A 16,891-nucleotide genomic window follows, 5' to 3' on the forward strand; every position below is an offset into this window, starting at 1 on the left:
AAATGCTCATGAATGTCGTCGCAGAGCAAGCTGTCCTTTTTCCCACGATTGACGAATGCACAGCATGCACCGTATGCGTTCAGGAGACGCCACTGCGGCATTCACGCTTGCTGATTTTTTCTCTTGGACCAAAAATTAATTTATTTAAAATTCCTGGACCATTTAACAACCCTGGTAAAGGGGGAGTGGATAGGCATGACTCCTTTTTTTTTTTTTTAATAATCAGAACTATATTTTACCATCGTACGCATCTTCGGGTTTTTTCATGTTTCTGAAAGTTGGGAGAGAAAAAAGGGAGAGGTTGCATTTTTTACTTTAGTGGCCGCGGTGGCTCAGTCGGTAACGCGTCTGACTACCATGCTAAAGGTCCCGGGTTCGATCCCCGGCCGGTTCAAATCCGGGAACTTTTCTAACGATGGAAGCGGCCCCGGCGTCCACCCAGCGTCGAATAACATGGGTACCTGGGGGAAACCCTGGGGGCTAAAGGCGGTCAGGGGCGTGATGCTGATCACATCACCCCCACTCACGACCGGATCAAGAAAGTGTGGGGCGTTACCCCCACACCCCCTATATGCCTTCATGGCATGGTGCTATGCACAGGGGAGCACTTTACCTTTACCTTTTTTTTGAGCGTAGGTTATATTCAGGTTGAATTTTGGGGTGTTTTTCAACCTTTTGCGGCGGATGCTGTGGCCAGGCGCGTTCAGTGGTCGACTCATTCTCTCTACACAAAGGAAGGATCAGAGTTTGATTCAGGGTAACCCTTTCATCATCACACATCTTCATCGTCGCGATTAGTGCTAAAAGCTACTACAAACGAGAAATGCAAGCAGAAATTATAACTCTCAACAACTCCAAAGTGAAAGGGAATGGAAATTAAAGTTGAGAGGAATGTAATAGTCTCAGGGGTCCCGGGTTCGAATCCCGGCCTGGGCATGGATGTTTATGAGTATCCATTCATCAATGTCATCATATCATCACTCATCCCCATCTTCGCAAATTAGCCAAAAGTGGCACAAAAAGCGAAGTAAAATAAAACAAATCAATCAATCTCATGAGGTCTATACTTCACGTCGACTCGGAGATATATTTACCTACTGATGCAGCGTGCGCTTGTGTATGGAGTGTAAACCTACGTCGAAATTATTTTTTGTTATAGTTTTTTAAAATCATGCAGGCACATGTTGCGTAAAACATGCCTGCCGCTATACGTTTAGAAGAAATGAGAATATTCTTTGCAAGAGAGGGGGGGGGGTGCTTTTCAAGTAGGTAATTAAATTATCATTTTCTATTCCTGAAAAGCCTAATGAATTCGAAGGAAGTGACACTTGGTAAGAAGGTGGTGAATATAGCCGAATGTGAAAAAAAAATCCTGCTTTGGTAAATATTCGTGTGGTTGGCAACGATGCAACCTTCCACATGCAGGAGCGGGGAAAGGGACGTGAATAATTACACAGCCGCGTGCCCAAGAACGTGTCATTTCGCTTACGTAACACCCTGCCATGCGATGCGATCTTCCTCTTCGGGCTGGAGAAGAAAGTTGTCTTACTTTTCAGTTTGCCACGAGGAAAGGAAAGGTTAAGCGTTTCTGCAATGCATCGTGGGTAAGAGCAATGCTACATTCATCAATCTTTGAAATACCTTGACGAATATGTTTTGCGAAAAGATTGAAATCACCTGTCAGCATTTGGCTGCATTTAGAAGTGGTGATACCAGTGCCGAACACTAGTCTTCAATTTGTCGATTGTCCAACGCGAGTGTACGTACATTGCACAGGTGAGGCAATAAAAGGAAGTTAACGCTCATTGGTTTACGAGAAAGTGGTATTTTTTTCAGCTACGTGTGATTTTAAACAGATAACACGGTTGATATTTAAGATACAATTTACCAGCAATGAAAAGTCGGAATATTTGCAAGCGTTAACAAACATCCAGAAGAGAAGCCAGCATTTAACATGTTTGCACCGGCCGCGTGACGGCGCTGACGTGCCTGCCCTATAACATCACCTGGACTATAATAAATCTGGTAGCAAATGAACATAACTATCCATTCTATATACAGAGTTCAATGCAGCCATCTGATCACTTGTTGCACTCTATAGTAAACTGCCCATTATGGATCTTGCCAATACCAAATTTAAAAAAGAAGCTGACATTTGAAGTTTATTAATTCGGTGAACAGCCTGTCTAAAATGTAAAAATCCATGATTGTTTCTTTTTTCGTGATTTCACCTCCGAACGTTTTTGCCTACCCCTTCGTCAATTTAATCTAATATCATTCATCCTCATTGTCAGATTAATGTTTTAAAACGCTAGGAAAGTGACGTACGTAGTGTAATCAAATATAAATTTTCAGCAGTCGTGCAATACGTGGTTTATAGAAGAAGAAAGTTCAATTTCGGAATTAATTTCCACCCCCCTAGTCTCAACCATGCTAAATGTCTTACTACCTGCGTTTTCTTGCATTTTTATGTATCTACTCTTTGTTCAATTTTCCTTTTTGTCTGTTTGTCAGCGTTGCTCTATAACTAGCTAACAAAGCGCTTGTTCTGGAAGCAAGAATTTTCCACTTAGCTCTTTTTCTTTGAAGTGCCTACAGAGAAGGAGATGACAAGATTAAGTCGGTGTGTTTTCAGCGAGGCGTTGGCTGAAGATCCGTCGTTACATTTCATGCGAAGAAGGAATTTGTATCTCTTGGCAGGAGGCCCACCCGCCTTCCCAGCCATTCCAATAACTCCGCCATATTCCGTCGCACCTAACGGACCTAACCAACGGATGCCGTAAATCTTGAAAGTTTATGCTATAATTAACATCGTGGGATCCCACAGCCAAGTTTATCAATCATCTTTCGTGCTTCTGCTTACGAGGGAAGTGCCCGGAATGCTATGAAAAAGCTGCAAGGGAAAACAAACCCTTCTTTCTGCGACCTTTCGCCATGCAGTGTCATCCTTTTTCATTTGATAAATTAGGCTACTAGCAGATGATAATCAGAATATCCCATTTGCCATTGCAGGCAGTTTCTTGTAATCTGAGCGATAAGGAATCAAAATAATGCCGCCTCGGTGGTCCAGATATAAGATTTCAGTCCGAAGGGTCAAGCCTGCCCACTAGGTTTTTCCTCAGGGGGCAGAGTAAGATTTCATATCTTGCAATTAATTCATAGCAACTTATAGCCTATTTTACTTCTATTGTTATTATTATTACTTTACAAGTCATAAAATTGAAATTGACTTGAAAATACTTTGGCGTTGTTGACAAGTTCAGGTTTGCCGACCTCCATAACGGAGTGTTTAGCGCACGCTAAGACGCCAGGTGTCCCGGGTTCAAATCCCAGCCTGAGCACGGGTGTTCTTTGTGAGTGTCCCTTCATAATTTTCATCATATCATTACTCACCCTCATGATCGCGATTAGCCAAAAGTGGCAGAAAAGCAATGCTCAATAACAAAAATCAAACATAATTAATCAAGACAAGTTCAAATTTGAGTCCACTTTTAAAATTGAAACTGCCACAAACATAATAGTAAGTATATCACTTTGTAGATGAACGGTTCCCGATTTTTTGCCATCCCGCACACTCCTAGTGAAGACTGTCAACAAGGTTTTATTGCTTCTGGCTGACAGCCTGTAAATCAGAAATCAATATTATTTGCAATAAAATATCGCTATAATTTCATAATTAGAATTACATGGATTTTTTTCCATATATCTCCGGGGGTCAGAGCTCCCTTGGTTCTGGGGTTCACCCAACCTTTCGTAAATGGGGGGCATGGGGATAAAATGTGTGGGGCGCTACCACCTATATGCCTTTATTTCTGCCATCTGTTTCATCATTGTCTGTGCATATTTTAAGGTCATTGTAACGAGAACATGCAGACTCTTGGCTGCATACCTAGGATAACCAATTGCGAGAATGAGGTTACGAGACCAAGATCGGCATTTACAGTGTGGAAACCATAAAATATAGACAAAGGTGGTCCAAACTAGAAATTACCACAACCGGATAAATTTTATCCGAATATCCGAATGTGTTCATTATCCGGACAGCTTTATCGTTTATCCGTTTTACGGGCTACATGTTCATTTAGTCGTAATTTTTAGTATTTCACTGTACGGATTTTCAACAAATCCTTTATCAAATCTGTTCTACCCCGATATCCGTACTATCAGGATATTCAGATTCTACGGATATCCATTATCTGATTTTGTGGCCATCTCTCGTCCAAACATACTGCAATAAATTTGCAGTCTCGGACACTTGTGGGTTGTAACTTCACCATTGAAAGCAAGTTGTGTTGCTACAACCCAGAAGTGTCCATGACTGCATATATGTACGCATATTTAAAGCATGTGCGTGCATTTCCTTGAATGGATGGGCGTTTATTTACGCAAAAAGCCCGCCTTCCCTCTGGTTAGGCTATAACTGACGTGAAAGAACTGTCAAAATGAAAAGGGGAACGAGGACTTTGTTGAACCACTTAGCAAAAACAGGTTCAGAATTAAGCGAAGTATATCCTCAATAAACAGGATTCTCTCTCTCGTTCAGAAATTCTGAATTTTAACATCCGCTCAGGAAACGGGAACCGCGAAACCAACTGCCCTCAAAATGAGACCACTAAACGAAACATTGAACAACACATACGCAGAAAAGATACAGTGCAAGAGCAAGTAAATTTTCACAAACTATTATCATAAGCGCTTAATGAAAGATTCAAGTGTTGCCAACTAATGAAGTAAAGATTTATCAATTATTTCTAGTACTCAAATTTTTCACGGTGACTTAAAAAGAAAGTGTGTCGTATTTCAAGGGCTTGAGGCAGCTCGTCGAAATAATCTCGCTCCGGAAAAAAATCGTCTTCACTTGGCTGTTAAATACTGACTAAAACTTAGAAATTAATATGGACTGATCTGTCTGAATCACAGAGAATTACATGAAGAGTAGCTATTGACTTATCCCCAAACGAAATAAACTCTCATAGATGTCGCTGGGTATCCGACAAAAGATCTTTTCCATGGTGGATGACAGTAGCGTGTCTGCAAGGGTGGGTAGTTGTCTTGAATATCATGCTATATTAGTTGTATATTTCCCTCCAGTTAGAACCAGGAACATTTTATATTTTGGTATTCTGTGACCGTGTTGTGAAATATTTAAGTATTTGAATTACGTTTGTATATTTTTTTATACGTTTACTTATTGTACTTTGTTCCTTTGCGACCGATATGTGCATTCTAGCCGTATTAGCTATTCTTAAAACTATAAACCTACAACAAATAATAAACAGAGCAAGAAGGGGTTTTCTTGGAGCCTGGTCGCAGATATCGACAGAGATTGGAAGGAAACAGACTTTACGTTGCTCTTGGTTATGTTTTCATTATCTTTACGAGTACCCTAATTATTTTGGCATTATATAGAATTTACTTAACATTTTTAATACCTAAAGTAAATTTATAGGCCACATTTTAAAAGACTTTTAGGTCATCAGTTTCCTAAAAACAAAAAGAGTCGAAAACAAGAAATGGTGGTAAAAAAAGAAGTAACTTCACCTTAGGAAATTCGTGAGTAAGCCACTGATGGGTGAACACGCAGAAATTGGCGGTAAAAAGCAACACAAAAGACGACATAAAAAGTAAACAGAAAACTGGAGACTACCAATGTGGTTTTCTGCTACAAATAATCGCTTCGTCCCTAGAAATCTGGCTTCCACAGTTTTGCACACGATTTACCACGTAACTGGAGTTAAAAGCAACCTTTCGTAGATGTGTGTTTTCCGCACGACGTGACGGAATGAGAGAAGTCTCCTGCCACCTTTCCAGACCCCATGTTACGCACCATGAAGTGTGCGTGCTCAAATGCTCCAGATATTAACCTTCCCAGACACTCGGTGCTGTTTTTACTGCTGTGGTCTGTTTCTCAGCCCCGGACTTTCATCTCAAGATATTTCAAACATCTTTCAAATAGGAAGTTCTTATTCCTGAATATCAGATCAAACCGAGCCCCTATACAACCACTATAGGTTTCGACCGAAGCGAACTCTGCAAAATGAATCACTGATTGAGTCGAGAATTCTACAATCTGTGGTAAGAACAGTCCACACATAATTCCACTTTTCTACCCTGATGTTTCGGCACATGTTACAATTATTCCAGCGCTATAAACTACAATATAATTGTCGTTATTGTTCATTGCGTTGTAACGGTCTTGTGAGTGATCGGAAGTATGACGCATTTATGTTGAACTGGTGGTTGACGACCAACCTTTATGTGAACCTCTAAGAAAAAGAAATAATGAAGATATTGGATTTTGTATGCTGGGCATAAACAGCCATCTGTAAAGCTGTAAGTCCAATAAATCTTTGTTGAGTTGAGTTGATATTGGATTTTGGGAAAAGATTGAAATGAATGTAACAATTTGTAAGTTACAAGTTAATTAATTTTTCATTGTTTAATGTGATTAATATTGATAAGGGTCCGTGGTCGCATTCTGCACCCTCGATTCCGCAAGGATTTTTTTTTATTTTTAAAAAAAAATTTTATGAACATCGTGTGTTTAAAATTGTGAATAACAAAATTCTGGAGCGCGGAAACAAGTATTTAAGACTGTACAGCCGTTTAAAGTTGCGAGGTGGAAGTCTACTTGCGACCATGCTAGTTTCATTGCACACGTACCGATGGATATATGTAAATGTCGGTTTTTCAGGGCTATACCCCAAGAAATGTCATGAAAATTGCTGTCTAAATTTCCCGCCGATTCCGAGCTCCGCCCCTGGGGTAATTAACCTACCGCCTGCTACCGCTATCGCGGCCCCGCCTTTCTCTACAGAGTCCCTTTGGAAGGCATGTTAGAAACTGGCCGAGCCACCTGCCCCCAACACTATTTTCCGCACTGACACATGAAGGTAACAAAAAATTAAGGCTAAAATGTAACCTCAAAAGGTAACTTACCTATTTTTTCCAAGTCCAGGCACTGAATTGCGGGTCGAAGTTAAATTTTGAAAGTCCAAAAGAGAAGTAAGTCGTATGTCAAAAGTCTTTCTTGTCCTTTTCCACAGAATACTACCCTCTCCTTCCGTTCCATCATAAAAAGAAGTCGCAAATTATCCCATCCCACAAGTCATTCAGAAAATACAACCCTATCCCTTACTGCCTGCAGTTGCCAAAAATAAATGTGCAAGATGTTCCACAAGATAACGTATTTACACACGCTGAAGATACCGTTGAACAAATACATCACACAATTAACATATTGCAATCGCAAATTATCCCATTGCACAAGTCAATCATAAGAAGAAAAAGAAAATGTGCAGACGTGCGCCTGTGACATGAATCCATGATGGACGCCCTCAAAACCCGTATGGACGTTACATACGTAAGGAATTGTAATATTTAAAAAACGTAAGTTTCATAGCACGTAGATCAAAAAAATTACCTTCCGCGCTATTTTGAAAGACCCCTGTTATAAAAAAGTATTTTTTTTACGAAAATATTTTAAATGTGCGCGAATCGAGGGTGTAGAATGGGATCACGGAGCCGAAGTGTGTTATTTTGTGAAAGTAACATAAATTGCTTTCCTTCACGCATAGGAGTTTGTGTAACTGAAGTTGTCGTAGTTCTTTGCCTTACAAAAAATGCTGAAAAGTCTGTGGAATTTTAGCAAACTTAGGACTATTTACACATAAGTCAGTAGGTGGGTGTTAGCGTTATATTCTAAACCAGTACTTCTCATACTTTTTCTCATTGTACCCTTCTGTCGTAACTTAAAGTCTAATGTAACCCCATCATAGGTTTTCCCCCCATTTAGTGGGTTTTGGAAATTTTATTTTTTGGCTGCCTGATTGATTGGTGGGGCGTTTTTGATATGTTGGAAGCGTGTATCTGCAATAGAGCAAAATGGCATTCGGGCTGTATGTGGAAAGATGGTAAACACATATACATTAAAATCTACGTTTATTATTTTATTGGGTGTTCCTACATTTACAATCTTTATGATTAGTTACAAGAATAGAAATGTGAAATACATGCATGCTAAGAAGGAATATCTTTTTACAGAGTTATTGAAAAAACTAAAGAACAAAAATAAGTTTGTATACAACTGTCAAGCACAATTTTGGAGTTTTTGTTGTAAATCCTCAGTTTCTAGTGATTGAAACTGCCAAGCGGAAACTCGGTTCAAAATTTAGTCCATTATAGAATTCGAACAAGTATTTGATAAGTGTCCGTGAAAAAATCAGCCTTATTTTCCTGTTGAGTGTGAAAGCTATGAAGTCTGCTCTACACACCTGCAGCAAAAATGTTGTGTTGTGGCTATTCTGGACATTTCTCTTCCGAGCTGATGGCGTACCCCCTTCAAGTCGTTCATGTACCCCTGGAGGTACGCGTACCACAGTTTGAGAACCACTGTTCTAAACCCATTATATTATATGCAAAGGCGCTCGGTAAACCATTTACTTCCAATCTTTCTCCACGTTCGAGTCCTTATAATATTACTTTTCAAGCACGAAAGTGATGTACGGTGTTGGACAATTTGAGGTATGGTGTTGGACAATTTGAGGAATTCTTTGAGCACAGAAATTACTGTCGCTCCTATACTGGCCTCGCTCCCACCAAAACAATAAAATGCCTTTGAATTCAACAAAATGTAGAAATTTATTTTCCACATTTCGATATATTTTTTAAGTAGTATTGGAAGTTAATCATTGCAATATCAATAGGAACAAAGTATCAATATATTTTAAAAGCATTCAACTTTTTTCAATTCAAATATAATTATGAATGAGTTACAATTCCAATACTATATCACTTTTAAAACCATACTGACATGTTATTACTAGAATTATTTTCTCGCCCTCAAATTAACTTCTGATACTGGAATTAAGTATGACAGGATATATATTCTCAAATGGAAGAAATTGTTTTTTTCTCCTGAAATGGAGGATTATCTTTTCCTTTTTGAGACCGAATTTAGAAATGGGGGAAAGGGGGGGGGGGCTGGGAAATATAGCCCATGAGGGAGTGGGTGTGGCTTCATCCAGTGTTGTGCTTTATCCTTCCTCAATTCAATAAGTAACCTGGATCAAAGTATAACGTAAAATTAAAAGGTAACAATTCAATTTGTGTTTCTACATACAAGACTTGAAACGTCGTGTGATAACTGCATTAGCCATCGAGATCTGCTTTCTAGCTCGATCACGGTGTTAGCGACGCCTCCAGCTCTTCGCCCAGCGGCCCCCGCCCCCCCCGACGGCCACGTCACCGTAAGCAGCTGATGCTCAAAGACAGCGCAGAGTAGATTCTGAGGTTGCTGAAATCACATTACGCCGTAAGCTCAAACGCAGATGCGAGAGCGAACGCCCCGAAGCACAGCAAATGATGCGATTAGATACGACGCGTTCAGCGCCACGCGGAGAGGCTAAAAATTCACTTAACTGCCGGGAACAGCGCCAGGATAATATGAAACTGCCAGTTTTTGCCTCTTCCCGTACATTCCCTAGCTTTCCGTTCTGGATCCTTTTCAAAAGCCATATCTGCTGACATAATGATGGAGAAAGCACGCCGCGGTTTTATGTATTACTCCGCATATTGCGGCTGCTGAGTTCTGGTTAAGGGTCCAATGAGGCGAAGCCAAATCCATTTAACGCGGTTCTTGTTCAAGCTCATGTTGAGATAACTACAGCCCAGATATAATTACATGCTTTTTATTTCTGGGTATGTAATGAATGTCGTGAAAACTAAAATAGAGATGACTTGCACAAATAGCGCATTATTTCTTTCTTCGCATATTTCAATCTATTTTTGTAGCGCTTTCGTGGCGGAGCGGCTACGACGCCAGGGGTCCCGAGTTCGAATCCTGGCCTGGGCATGGATGGATGTTTGTGTCTATTCATCAATATCATCACTCATCCCCATCTTCGCAAATTAGTCAAAATGGCACATCAGACGAAGTAAAATAAAGCATATCAATCAATCTTGTAGCGCTTTCACATTTAAATAATTCGTTGGGGCTTCTCACATTAAATGTACCGTATTTATTCAAATCTAAGGCGCACATTTTTCCCACCGGGTTTTGGATGTTGAAAATTTAGGTGCATCTTGGATTCGTTTATAAATGTGCAAATATTCCACGACATCAGTGTAATATAAATAATTTCAATTTTTTGCACGATGTTTTACCGAAGTACCGGAATTGATACTAGTATAAATAATGATAACCCGTGGCGCTACAACCCATTGAGGGTCCCGTCCTACCTACGGACTGCCAGCCACACTCCCACCTGGGTCTTACTCTCATTCACCCGAGGTGGGAGATCATCCAAACAGTTACGGGGTGACGTGTGGTCAGCACGACGAACCGCCAGTCGTTGTTGTAGATTTCCGTGACAGTGTTACGCTACTCATTCGTATCCTCAATTTCCTTCACGATGGTGGGTGGTCACCGGTCCCATACACAGGCCGAAATCTCAGGAGAAAAGTTGTTTCGCTTCCCCCAGGAGACTGGAGCCCGAAGCCCAAAGCATGACGCGTGACCGCACGGCCACGATGCGGGACAAGTTACAGGTTCGAAAATATAGCGAAAGACTAGCATCTACAAAGACACAAGAAACAGAAAGGTGGAAGAGAAAAACCAATATTAGAGAGAAATTAGCATAATTGTTCCATATTTCAAGGACGGGGGCAAGCAGGGTTTCATAAAGGTCCAGGAATTTTAAATAAATTCAATTCCAGTCCAGGAGAGAAAATCAGCAAGCGTAAATGTGTTCTGGACCGTAAATAACCTTTTTATCTGTAAAGTATTTCAATTCGGTCCAGGAACATTTTTTTAGATCAATTTAAATACGGTCCAGGAACCTTTTTTCCCCGGATGAATTTAAATACGGTCCAGGAACATTTTTCCCCGGATGAATTTAAATACGGTTCAGGAACCTTTTTTCCCCGGATGAATTTAAATACGGTCCAGGAACATTTTCCCCCGGATGAATTTAAATACGGTCCAGGAACATTTTTCCCCGGATGAATTTAAATACGGTCCAGGAACCTTTTTTCCCCGGATGAATTTAAATACGGTCCAGGAACATTTTCCCCCGGATGAATTTAAATACGGTCCAGGAACCTTTTTTCCCCGGATGAATTTAAATACGGTCCAGGAACATTTTCCCCCGGATGAATTTAAATACGGTCCAGGAACATTTTCCCCCGGATGAATTTAAATACGGTCCAGGAACCTTTTTTCCCCGGATGAATTTAAATTTCCCACTTTCGTTCTGAGACTTGACAAGTTCAGTGTTTGAGCGAAGAACTTAATCTCGGTAAACAAAAGAACAATGGGCGGTAGAGCTATGGGTGGGGTATACACTGTGAGTGTCACCTTTCATGTTTCGGATTAAGGGAGTGGTCTTTTATCTTCATTAACTTACAGTGGGATTCGAATACGAGAAATATACGTAGTTTAGAAATTCTATTCTCCGTCCACTGAATGATTGAGGTCAACGAAAACAAGGCCATGTGACTTACACCACTTCTCTCCGTATCCTCTTTTCTTTTCTAGCGAACTTTTTCATTTGTCTCCTTTCCTTCTCGTTTTCCTTCAGTCTTTAGGTGATTTTTCTCTTTTTATATATCTAGATTTATTTCTCTCTCGAGCTTTATTTTCCTTCGTCTCCCATTGGGCATGACTCATTGCACCAAACTCAAACACCTTCTTGGTCAGATGCCGTATTTCATCTTTTGACGAAAGCGCGGAATACCGAAACCGGACCGGAACCTTTTTTCTCGCACAAATTAAATTCGATCCAAGTTGTGTATTGTTTCATTTCAATACGGAACTTGGACCCGATTTAAACTGATCCGGAGAAAAGGTTCTTGGACCGAATTGAAGCACTTTACAATAAAAATGTTCTTTACGGTCCAGAACCCACGCTTGCTTATTTTCTCTCCTGGACCGGAATTGAATTTATTGAAAATTCCTGGACTTTTAACAACCCTGGTGTAAATCTCTGAGCTCAACTACAGTACATTTAGCGTAACAACAAAAGTATTTAGCCTCACGTCAGAAGACGAAATACGGCACTTGATCAAGAAGGTGTTTGAGTTTGGTGCGATAACTGAGATCCATCTCCAATTGGATTTTGTCTGTTCCTTTCCTCGCTTTATCCTTCTCCCCACTTCTCCTTAAAACATTTCTGTTTTGCGACGTAGAAAATTTTCCGCGAGTCATAGAAGTACTCGTCCATGAGTTGAGCATGAAGAAGAGCTCTGCCGACATCTCGAGTTCCCTCCTAAATTGCTGAAGCTCCAATCAGTCGCAGTGAGCAGTACAGAACCAGAAATCGAAACCTGTCCTCCTTGAACCCACGGCTGACATATCCCGTCTGCACGAAGCGATCTGCACCAGCCAGGCTGCAGATGGGAAAGTATTATTGAAGGCCTTCCTTTGCTTACGGCCATCCTCGCATCATGCAGCCTCCCCGATGGCGTAATGGTACGAGGGTCACTATTTATATTTTGAGCCTAACAATGAAAAAACAGGAATTTGGCATTGAAAACTGCTTTATTGTTTTTTGAAGTATTCTACTTTATGGTCAATACACTTTTGCATTCGTTCGAACCATTTGTCAAAGCAGTTTTTCCAATCTTCTTGAGACACCTCCGTAATATGGTTTTTCAACGCATCAACGGCGTCTTCCGCCGACGAAAATCGTTGTCCACGCAATTTATTCTTGACATTCGGGAACAAGAAGAAGTCATTGGGTGCCAAATCAGGACTGTACGGCGGATGACCCATCAATTCGATTTTTTGACTGTTCATAAAGTCGGTTGTTAGACGAGATGTGTGACAGCTGGCATTGTCTTGATGAAGAATGATCCGACGGCGTTTGTTTGTTTTCCGTATTTGACGGAAGACCTCTGGCAAACAAATTGTTGCGTACCATTCAGAGTTGACCGTTCTACGTTCCTCTAAAGGCACAGTTGCCACATGACCAGTTTTCCCGAAAAAACAGGCGACCATTTGTTTCGATGTGCTTCGAGCGCGAACAACTTTTGTTGGATTGGGTTCATCTTGAAACACCCATACAGTCGACTACTGTTTACGTTCCGGCTCATATGCATATATCCATGATTCGTCACCTGTTACAATCTTATATACGTCTTTTGAAGCACCACGATTGTATTTATTGAGCATTTGTTTGCACCGATTGACGCGAGCGTCTTTTTGAGTTTTTGTCAAATTGTGTGGGACCCAACGAGAACATACCTTTCTCACAGCCAAATCATCATGTAATATATATGCTGGTGGAACTAATGCCTATGGTTGCCTCAATCTCACGGTATGTCACATGACGATCTTGCAGTATTAGGTTTTGCACAGCATCAATGTTTTCTTGAACAACAACTGATTTTGGACGACCTTCGCGAATCTCGTCGGTGAGCGAATGGCGGCCACGATTAAATTCGTTATACCAGCGTTTCACAGTGGCAAAGGATGGGGCTTCATCGCCAAATGTGGAAGTAAGTTGATCGATGCACTCTTGTCTTGATAATCCACGTCGAAAATCGTAAAAAAAATCATCGCACGAAAATGTTCACGAGTTAATTCCATTTTATTGTTGTCGCGCAATCTCCAAGGCAACATAAACAACACAAATCAAGCTACTGACAAGACATTTGAAGTACGTTATGGTCAATAATGCCAGACGATTCCGTGCAAACGTCAAATCACGCCTAACTTCAATCAGTGTTGCCAAGTCAAAATATAAATAGTGGCCCTCGTAACGACGTCAGTCATCTTTTAATCAAGGAGTCCCGGGTTCGATAGCTGGTGGAGGCACGTAGTGGTTCGGGTCCCACTTTAAACTGTATATCAGGCCATGATTAGTCTGTGTGTATCAAGTGGACTTAAAAATCAAAACTCAAACTACAGTGCACGCCACAAGAACAGGTATCTGTATCATTCCAAACTCTTTCACTCTAAGTTCATCGTAAGTTTACTATTTTCTTCCATAAATCGTGTAGGCTTCCCTACGTAATCCTCAGGACCGCTTCACACGAAAGCATTTCCCTTAGCATTTTTCTTAACATTTATGCCATGGCCAAAAAGCTACCGTGTAAAGTGAGAAATCTTATGGCATTTCCCAAGGATAGGCTCGGTCCGTATCATTTTTCGTAGCGTAACCAATCAGAAGCGACCTCTAGGTCACGAGTGCATATGCAATGGCGGCCGCGTGAGATTTAAACAATGTATCACTTCACATTTTTAAAATACGATAACTATTCAACCGAGAGGAATAAGGCTTCGTATTAAATGGTTTTAGGTAGAGAAGAATGGCGCTGATTAATTACATACTTTACAACGTTTACTGTACACGTATGGAATAATATTTTAGCTTTTTCAATTGTAAATACCGTGCACTAACCATAGATGGTGTAACTCCACGTGCCTTTCGTGCTGTATGTATTATACATTGTAATCTCAACAGCTAACCGAATTGTTTCATGAAATGCTTCCGTGTAAAGTACTATCTGCTATAAGATTTTTGGAAGCATTTTCATAGCATTTATGATAGCAAAAATGTTAAAGGAAATACTTTCATCTAAAGCCGGCCTAAGGCATCTCTAATGGCGGATTAGTGACTTATCTTGGTGAGAAAATGAATTTTATGCTCTTTCCCTGTAGATTCAATGAAGTTTTTTTCTTCACCAGGGGTCTGGAAGCCTGTAAAGTCATATTTAGGACGTGTGAAATGGCAACTATAGAGCAAAAATGACCATAAAATATCTTGAAACTTAGTCATTGAATTCATGCAACCACATTATTACACCCTTGTGGATTTGCGTAACATGTAAGTCTTCAAAGAAATATGTAACAGTAAAATGTTATTTGGGAATTTTAATATTCAGGAATTTTCATATTTCCGATGACGTCATAATCACATTTGAAATGTAATCACCTGCATGTAATTCACTAATAATGGAAGTCTGTTATGATTTTCCTGTCATAAATAAATTTGTTAAAAATAAACTGAATGTTCATGTGATTCAATAATTTGTAATTGGAATATCTTAATGCAAGTCATTACGATGAAATGATGGGAGTACGAGGATTTAAGCGCGAATATAACAACCAAGAGGGATTTTTTGTCTTGGGAATCAGTCAAATTCAGTTATTTTCATCGTCTCCAAAACCGCGTCGCGTTTTCAGTTTCACTTTCAGATGTATAATTAAGTGTAAATTTTAATTAAACTGCACAAGCACGTCACCATCACCAAATTGTTGACTGACTAACCGTTAAAATAGAAGTTGCAAACTGTTGATATTTAAATTCGTTCAATATCTTGATTTTTAATTGTAAAGAAGACCGAATCCGAGGTTATTATTAGGGAAAAAACAGAAAAAATACCTTCTAAGTTAAAGTGAATGAAACACAGCGAAAGTGAACATGGTTGCCAAATGTCGTACCTTTTGTCCGAATTTTCTGCCAGGTTATTGAAATTTTCGGGGAACTTTCCTTTTTCCCGAGGGGATCGCCCGGGCATCCTCTGAATTCATCACTGATGGTAACTACAGAGAAGTAGCTTATGATATAAGAACTGTGGCCGTAGTAGTGTTGTGTTTTTCTTAAGCCTAACGAAACTTCTTCATAGTCTGATATTTGCATCAGATTTCGTAATCAACATTCAGACGTTTACCACATTTTAAAAATTCCTCAATATTTCTCCGTAATATTCCCATGTACCGTTAACGAAAGCCACACCCTTCCTCCAATCTTCTTACTACAGAAATAACGAACTCCATAACCTTGTGCCATTTGGAATGAATGAGTGGATGATGGAGTTTTAGAAAGTGAAGAAGTTGCACTGAATTTAAGCGATAGCCTTAAGGAGAAAATAAAAGGAAATGCGAAGATTGAGTTCAACATCGCCACAGGGACTTGAACATGACACACTATGATTACCAGAGATAGATGGGGGGGGGGGGGGGGCACACCTTCCCTCAGAGCAGCAAACAACCTTCATCAAGTGGGAGTAAGTGTGGCAGATTTCAAACTGTAATTGCAATATTGGAAACTGTGTGTGTTATTCTTATATTATTAGATGGAAAATCATATATTTTGCGCAAACTCATCTTTCTTTGGTAAGGTAGAAACATTACATCAGTAGATAGGAACGTGTTTTACACGTAAGTGAATAAATTGGGATGCCTTTGTTAGGGCATTTCTTGAATTTTTTTACCCTTTTTGGATTAAAAGTAATTTTTTAAACCTTTTAAACAGTTTGTCATTTTTCGGCCTTTTAAAAGACATCGTATGCATTTTTCTACATTTTGGTGAAATAAGGGGCATTTTACATGCAAATGTAACCCTTTGAAGGAGAGAGGTTCAGACAGACTCTCGTCTCATTGCCTTCAGCGCAGTTCTGAACGACTGTGTTTGAAGAAACTAAGAGATTATGTGCAGAATTGTTGATACAAGCTGTTATGTAACAATTCAGCTCAAACAATTTGATTTCCCACTCTATCAATAAATACTAGGCAGATCGGAAAGTAACGCACAATATTTTTTTTCTCCCCAGATATTGCAGCTGGAATGCTGAAATTGTACGACGAGAGAGTTTGAAGTTTGCACCACAGAGGGTATTTTTTTCCCCTCTGCAGCTCTAGCGAGAGAAGCCTGAACTACGAAACAAACATGGCGCGCATGTTACTGTCGTCCACGTGTGAAGAGCAGCAAAGTGTGGTTCGATTTTTGTGAGCCAAAGACCATACACCGAGTGAAATTCACAGGGACATGCGTGGGGACGACTGTCTGGACCGTAGCAATGTCTCCAGGTGGTGTGCATTCTTTCAAGAGGGCCGTGTGAACCTTAGTGATTCGCCACGCTCCGGGCGGCCGGTTACAGCTTCAAC

At 40.2% G+C, this 16,891-nt stretch overlaps 1 protein-coding gene and 1 long non-coding RNA gene across 2 annotated transcripts in view; one reads left to right on the forward strand and one right to left on the reverse strand.

Moving 5' to 3' along the window:
- Positions 1-16,891, reverse strand: part of LOC146003890 (beta-1,3-galactosyltransferase 1-like) — a 73,588-nt gene that overhangs the window by 19,013 nt on the left and 37,684 nt on the right. The gene's annotated exons all lie outside the window — the stretch shown is intronic.
- The window catches only part of LOC146003891 (uncharacterized), a 98,204-nt gene that overhangs the window by 753 nt on the left and 80,560 nt on the right, over positions 1-16,891 (forward strand). The window lies entirely within an intron of this gene.

The sequence above is a fragment of the Lepisma saccharinum genome, chromosome 21 (assembly GCF_977018435.1).
Source record: "Lepisma saccharinum chromosome 21, izLepSacc3.1, whole genome shotgun sequence".
Lineage (NCBI taxonomy): Eukaryota > Metazoa > Arthropoda > Insecta > Zygentoma > Lepismatidae > Lepisma > Lepisma saccharinum.